This window comes from Artemia sp. Qi Xiang Cuo, unplaced genomic scaffold (assembly GCF_049724085.1).
Source record: "Artemia sp. Qi Xiang Cuo unplaced genomic scaffold, ASM4972408v1 HiC_scaffold_3128, whole genome shotgun sequence".
Taxonomy (NCBI): domain Eukaryota; kingdom Metazoa; phylum Arthropoda; class Branchiopoda; order Anostraca; family Artemiidae; genus Artemia; species Artemia sp. Qi Xiang Cuo.
In genome coordinates, this window is record NW_028300523.1 from 56,103 (window position 1) to 62,597 (window position 6,495).

The 6,495-nt window shown below is 33.3% G+C and overlaps 1 long non-coding RNA gene across 1 annotated transcript; it reads left to right on the plus strand.

Annotated features, from left to right (window-relative positions):
* The first annotated feature begins 302 nt into the window (after positions 1 to 302).
* LOC148938565 (uncharacterized) lies at positions 303 to 5,607 on the plus strand. The gene is made up of 3 exons (XR_016143672.1): positions 303 to 418; positions 3,170 to 3,421; positions 5,320 to 5,607. It is a non-coding gene; the product is annotated as an uncharacterized LOC148938565 (long non-coding RNA).
* The last annotated feature ends 888 nt before the right edge of the window (positions 5,608 to 6,495 follow it).

Sequence of the window (6,495 nt, forward strand, 5' to 3'; positions counted from 1 at the left end):
CGAGTTTTTGTTTAACTGCTATAAGCATTTTTAGTTTAAATAAATTCGCAAAACAGTGTTGTCAACACTAAAACAATGATAAATTGCGCAAATGAAAAATATTAGCGGAAATTATTTGCTGTGAATCCGAAAGTGTTTTTCATTTGTGATAATTCAAATTTACAAAATCTGTTGATTGTTATATACATTAGTGAAAATACATTTTGTGAAAAACTTTGACCTCAAGTTCAGAAAGTGACTATTCTGATGTATCAGAAAATATTTTTGATGATGACCAAGCACTAGATGGTATGCAAGATGCCATTTCATGATACTTGTTCCAGCCTCTTGTGACACCCAATGTAGCTTCTCTTGCTGTCCAAGCTCATAGCGCAATTCCCGAGGAACCGAGAAGTTCATTTGAAGATTCATCATCATGGTAAGCAATAAAATAAAAAAAATGCTTCATTTTATGTAGATTGGCCTATGCCTAGCCTATAGAAATGTAGGCAACCAAGGCCTATTTCACAATTAGATTCATTAGCTTACAAAGGAAAGGCTATAGTTTTAGAACATCTTTGTGTTATTTTTGTGCTTTCACCCTTTATAAAGAAACACTATAAGATTCTTTAGACTAGGCCATTTCAAAAGAGATAAATTTTCTGAATAGCCTAACCTCATATTAAGATGGGTAAAGTTCTACCAAATCATACTATTGAGTTAGGAATAAAGTGAATACACCATTTGATGCCTTTTTTTTATGCTTATTACAAATATAATAATTATTTATATTGGAAATGAATTTAAGCCCCCCCCCTTTATATACCTATCCAACCCCTGAATTGGCATATAGAGGGGGGGGGCTGAAATTCATTTCCGATAGAAATGATAAATATATTCATAATCTGCATAAAAAAAAGGCATTGAATGGTGTATTCACTTTAGTCCTAACTCAATAATATGATTGGGTAGAACTTTACCTTAAGATGGTCTGGCCTAAAAAATAGACACACATATAGTCAGAATTGGATTGTGAATCCATATATTGCTAAATTTATCAAGACCCCCCTCCCTCCTTCCATAATGATGAAAAATATCCCCTGAATTATAAATCAACACCATATTTTTGGTACATAGCCTAGACTGCAGTTTTCAACAAAATTTAGCTTTTCAGCACAATTCAATAATGAGTATTTTTCATGCCCTTTTACAATTAAATACTCACTTGACAGGGACTATTAATTTTTTTAGCCCTGAAGGGCCTAGAAGGCTCAGAACAGCCCATAAAAACCTAGTAAACGTATGCTCAAAAATTTGCTTATTTAAATAACTGGCTTGGGAGAAAAACAGGTCATTTGTAGCTGACTAATCATTGAAGCTGACTTAGGTTAATTACTTCCGTCTTAGGGGGGGGGAGTAAAGTAAAGGCTCGTGGTATCAACTTCAGAGTCTATTAACTATAATAATTTATTTATTATTAAGTAACTAAGTGAGAGTCTTTAATTCAGGCTCCTCGATAAACAAAATATAACCCAGTTGTGCTGATGATTTGTATCTAGTAATTATGTCAGTGATTCCAATTCTCAAATGTAAAAAGGGCAAAAATAACCAGTTAGCCATGATAAAATGAAAAGTAGAAAAATAGAAATAAGAAGGTATTTTTCAAAGTCTAACTGAGGCAACTGCTCCCCCTCCCCTTACCAAATTGGCACCCCAAAATTATATGGCCTAATGCTGAATTAGAATAAAAAGTGTACATTGGCAAGTACAAACAATACAATAATATATTGTATATGATTCATAATACACATATAGTGTATATATATTACATAATAACAATGGCAGATAATGATCTAAAATAGTATTGCTTTATTTTATCAACATTTGTCATTCAGAGAAGCCATGACTCTCTAATTTTGTTCTTAATATAATTCCTGTTTTTGTTCCATTAATTTTTTTTGGTACTGTTCTAATATCTAGGCAACGTGCAAGAATGCAACTTGAGAAAAGCGAAGATCAGATACCAATACCCAGTAGTTTCCTATCATATGCTCTATAAACAAGGGGGTTCTCAGTCTAGGAACTATATTTAAGCTGTAGTTTTTTTGGGGTTTAGGAGGAAAAAAGGTACCTAGGTTAGTTTAGGTTATGTATTTATTATATGCTATGCTCGACCACCACCCCCCCTAATATGCAAATGTATAGCCAAAATTTGTTTCTACACTATTATATTTTTATCCTGTTTTGTTTTATTTCACTAGCATTAACCAAACTTCACTTCTTGCATGTTCCCCCGATATTAGAACAGTACCTTTTTTTCTTGTGTTGCTTTAGTATAACAGTGTGACATCCTTTTCACTAGTAAATACCCATAATTTTTAGAAGGCCTATAGGATATATATTCTGAAAATCCAATCCATTATTATTATGGTTGCTGGTTTGCCTGTGAGTCCAGGCAATTTGATGTTCATATGTTAATCCTAAAATTCAGCTGCCCTTGCCTGAGACTATAGGCAGGCAGACCTTATGTCACTTGTTCACCTGAAATCCAGGCAACTTGTTGGGTCTGCCAATTTTGAATCAATTTTGTGTTAGTGTAATTTTCTGAGCTTATAAACTGGGTTGCCTGTCTAAGACTTCAGGCAGCTGGACCCTATGCCACTTGTTTGCACAGAGGTCCAGGCAACTTTTCAGTCAACCAATTTTCAATTAATTCTGTTTTATTGTAACTGTCTGAGCTTTTAAAATTGGTCCTAACCTAACATAATTTAACCCACCTGACAGGCGGGCCTATTTAGGCTTAGGTATCTTGTTTGCCTGCATTAACTTTGTTGGTCAACCAATTTTTAATTAATTTTGTGTTAATGCAACTTTCTTGGCTTATAAATTGGGTTGTCTGACTGAGGACTGCAAGTCCAGGTGACTTAGTGGTCATGTCAATCCTAAAACTTGGTCAAATTGACTTAGACTCTAGGTGGACAGGCCTACTTGGAAAGTCTACTTGAATTACAATAGAGATGACTAAGATTTTTGGGTTTACTCATAACAGACAATGTCTACTGAACTTGCTGATGAAGAAGTATCCTAAGCCTAATTTTCCTGGCCACATAAGTTCTCAGGTAGGTTGACTAAGTTTTAGGATTGATATGTGACCACCAAGTTGCCTGAACTACAATTGGTTCTCTTGTAGGTGTTCATGTCTTCAATGCAAAGTCTGGCCAGTAAATACAGAAAATGTCTGCTGCCAAGAACAACAAAGAGTAAAAGGCTTTCTAGAGAGCTACAAGGATCCAGAGGCACCATCAACCACACCTTGCATCCCTCTGTGCATCACACATCACCCTGTTTTTTGCCTAAATTGCTTAGAGCCATGGGTTCTTAGGACTGCATATTGGCAGTACAAGACCCAGTATAATGCTTCACTTACATACAATGAAAACCAGTAAGTAAATAAGTTTTATTCAAGCAAAGTTAGTAACCCCCATTATGCAAGCGTAGTTGGTTATTGTACTTAGTAACCCAAGAGAAACTAAGGTATTGTTTCTAAGTGACAGAATATCACCTGTTATTTACAGCTGAGCACAAACTATCTCCAAGAGTCTTTTGTCTGTTTTTACAACTTTTTTCTATTTTCTATTTCTAGATCTCCAGGTAGAGAATTTTTCTTATGGGCTAGAATGTATTCTATATAAAATCCCCCCCTTCCATTGCACCTGTAAGATTTTGAGATTGCCCTATTTTTAGGACTAGAAATTCAGTGTGATTGTTGCTCTAAGCTGGCTCTGGGTAAACCTATCCCTCTAAACGTTCCTTCTTAATGTTTTAAATTATATTTGTAAATCTTGCTACCCAGAGTTCTTAAAGGAACAATCAGTCAACTGGTAGCATGTTAAACTGAGGCAGTAGTTCAAATTGGTACTCAAAATTCTGTGACAACTAAATTTCATTAGTAAATTTAATAAAAGATGAGAAACGTTGTAATTCTAATTATGTAAACCTTCCAATGGCTCTCTTCAGATTTGAATAGTCTTATATTGTGTGTGTGTCTGTTGGTCTTCCATTGTCCACATGCCATTCACCGAAAAAAGGGATTATCTTAGGTTTAGGGCTACTGATATTCTAGCTGAATAAATTACACTTGGCTAATTAGTCAAGGCTTGGGTCTATTGTGTTATAGAGTCTTTAGATCTAAATTATCAAATTAGGTAAACCCTGCTAATTTGGTTAAAAATGAAAGCATCAAATTTACGAGTTTTATTTGATTAGTTAAGGTACTTCAAGAAGGTAAATCAAAGGGGTTTGAAAGTGGGCAAAACTCGGAATAACCATATCAATTGGCTACAAATTTCTCAGTAACCCAAAGCAAGGTATTTTACAATTATTTCTTGTAGAAGGATCAGTGTCCCCTGAATCTCAGGCAAATCTTAAACTTGATTAGGAAAAGTTCCGGGATTGAATTTCCCTCAACTGGAAAGATCTTAAACTCTCTGTCTGCCCAATAGTTCTCCTTTTTTCTTAGTCTCTCTGTATAACATCAAGACCACCATTTGTATTTACAGCTGGGAAAGGACAAGTAAAATATAGGGTTCTCCTCTTGGATACAGACTTCTGTATAACGTTAGAAGGATCCAAGCAGGGGTTATGCAAAACTGTAGTCCAGGGAATTCCGATTTCTGTGTGTGAGATTTATTATAAACACTAAGCTTAAGTTTCAAGAGACACTACGCTAGAATAGGGAAGGCAAAAAAGCTCTTATAGCTTTTACTCCTTGTTTTAGGTTTTTTTTTTTCACCTAAACCTTAGGCTATTCAAAGCTTATTCCACAAATTTTATATTTTTGGGACGGTCATTGGAGTTCTTAAATTTAATTACTCTTAGATTATTTTATTCTTTAATGAAGTTTATCCTTAATTTAGACAGACCCAGCCTTAACTAAAACGAGATATAAAGATGAAACTATGAGACGAAAAACTAAATGTAATAAAATCTAACAAAATCATGAGTTATTTACAAGGGTGATCTCAGCCCTTTTCGATCCTCTAATCACTTTTAATTAGATCATGTATCTCTTAATTAATCAGAAAGGATCCAAGGATTACCTCGAACCGTCTGTAAGGCTCAAACCTTTGAAAAATCAACTGGCAAGTTGGGATTCCAGCAAAGGGGATTATTACTTTTACTGAAATTGAGTTACTAAATTTACACAAAAATAAGGCCTCCTTACAACTTGAAAAAGTCAGGAACACATGGAGTAATTGCTACTAGTAAATAAACCCCTACTAGTAATGGATTTTTAGATTTGTGAAAGAGTAGTTGTATTTCCTTTTTCTCTTTTTTTAGATGGATGAGGTACATTGCCTACAGGCAATTTGTCAGGACTGTATATACTTATCTTGGAGAAAGGATCAGAGTTCCCCTTCCATCATGTGTTTACATGAAGATTAGAGAGAAATTCCCTGAGTCAAGTGGCCTCTATACTGGGTTCCTTGATGCATAGAAGTTGTTTTTTATAAATGTTTCTTTAATTGATTTCTTTGTGTTTATAAGTATTTAATTAGTTGATGAGTGTTTTTTATGCATAGAAGTCGTTTTCTAAGTGCCTCTTTACTTAATACAATTGATGTAACAACAAAATCTTTCATGCATTTTAAAGTTAATCACTAGAATATTTTTTCATATTTTGTAGAAAAGGAAACTCCTCTAATACAGGTTGTTAACTTGATGGAAATTTTATATTTTATAGGGCTTGGACTTCTTCTGAAACTATATTGATCAAGGTTGAGTAAAACAACAGAAAATATTGAAATTAGGGCAAAAATATATATATATATATATATATATATATATATATATATATATATATATATATATATATATATATATATATATATATATATATATATATATATATAGTATATATATATATATATGTATATATATATATATATATATATATATATATATATATATATATATATATATATATATATATATATATATATATATATATATATATATATATATATATAAAGTTGGACAAAAATTTTGGTATTTAGCCAAAAAAAAACCTGAAAAGGAAAATATTCTGATTATTCACAATGAGTATTCATTTTTCAAATTTGTTGGCCTTGAAAAAGACCTTTGGTTCTACAGATAAGAGAAGTAGGTAGATGTAGATGAATCCATTCTGTGAATCCATTTCCCAATTCCCAGATGATTGTCAGTTGTGACTTCTGCAATCTCAAGGCCTTCATTAGACGTAGCTTTCTCTTGACAAAAATTGAATCAAATAGCTCACACATACTACATAATTGGTTAAGAAACCCATCCATGTATAGAGGCAGTGCAGATGAGTATGCCAATATTCAGAAGAAGGTCCCCCTACCAGCAAAGTCTATTGCACCTAATGTCCCCCAATCCCCCCCATGGAATTGGTCAAGTCCCATAATAAATAATGAGTTCTCAAAGTGAAATAAAGATTTAACTGCCATTGCTTTTGTCCAGAAAAAATTTGCA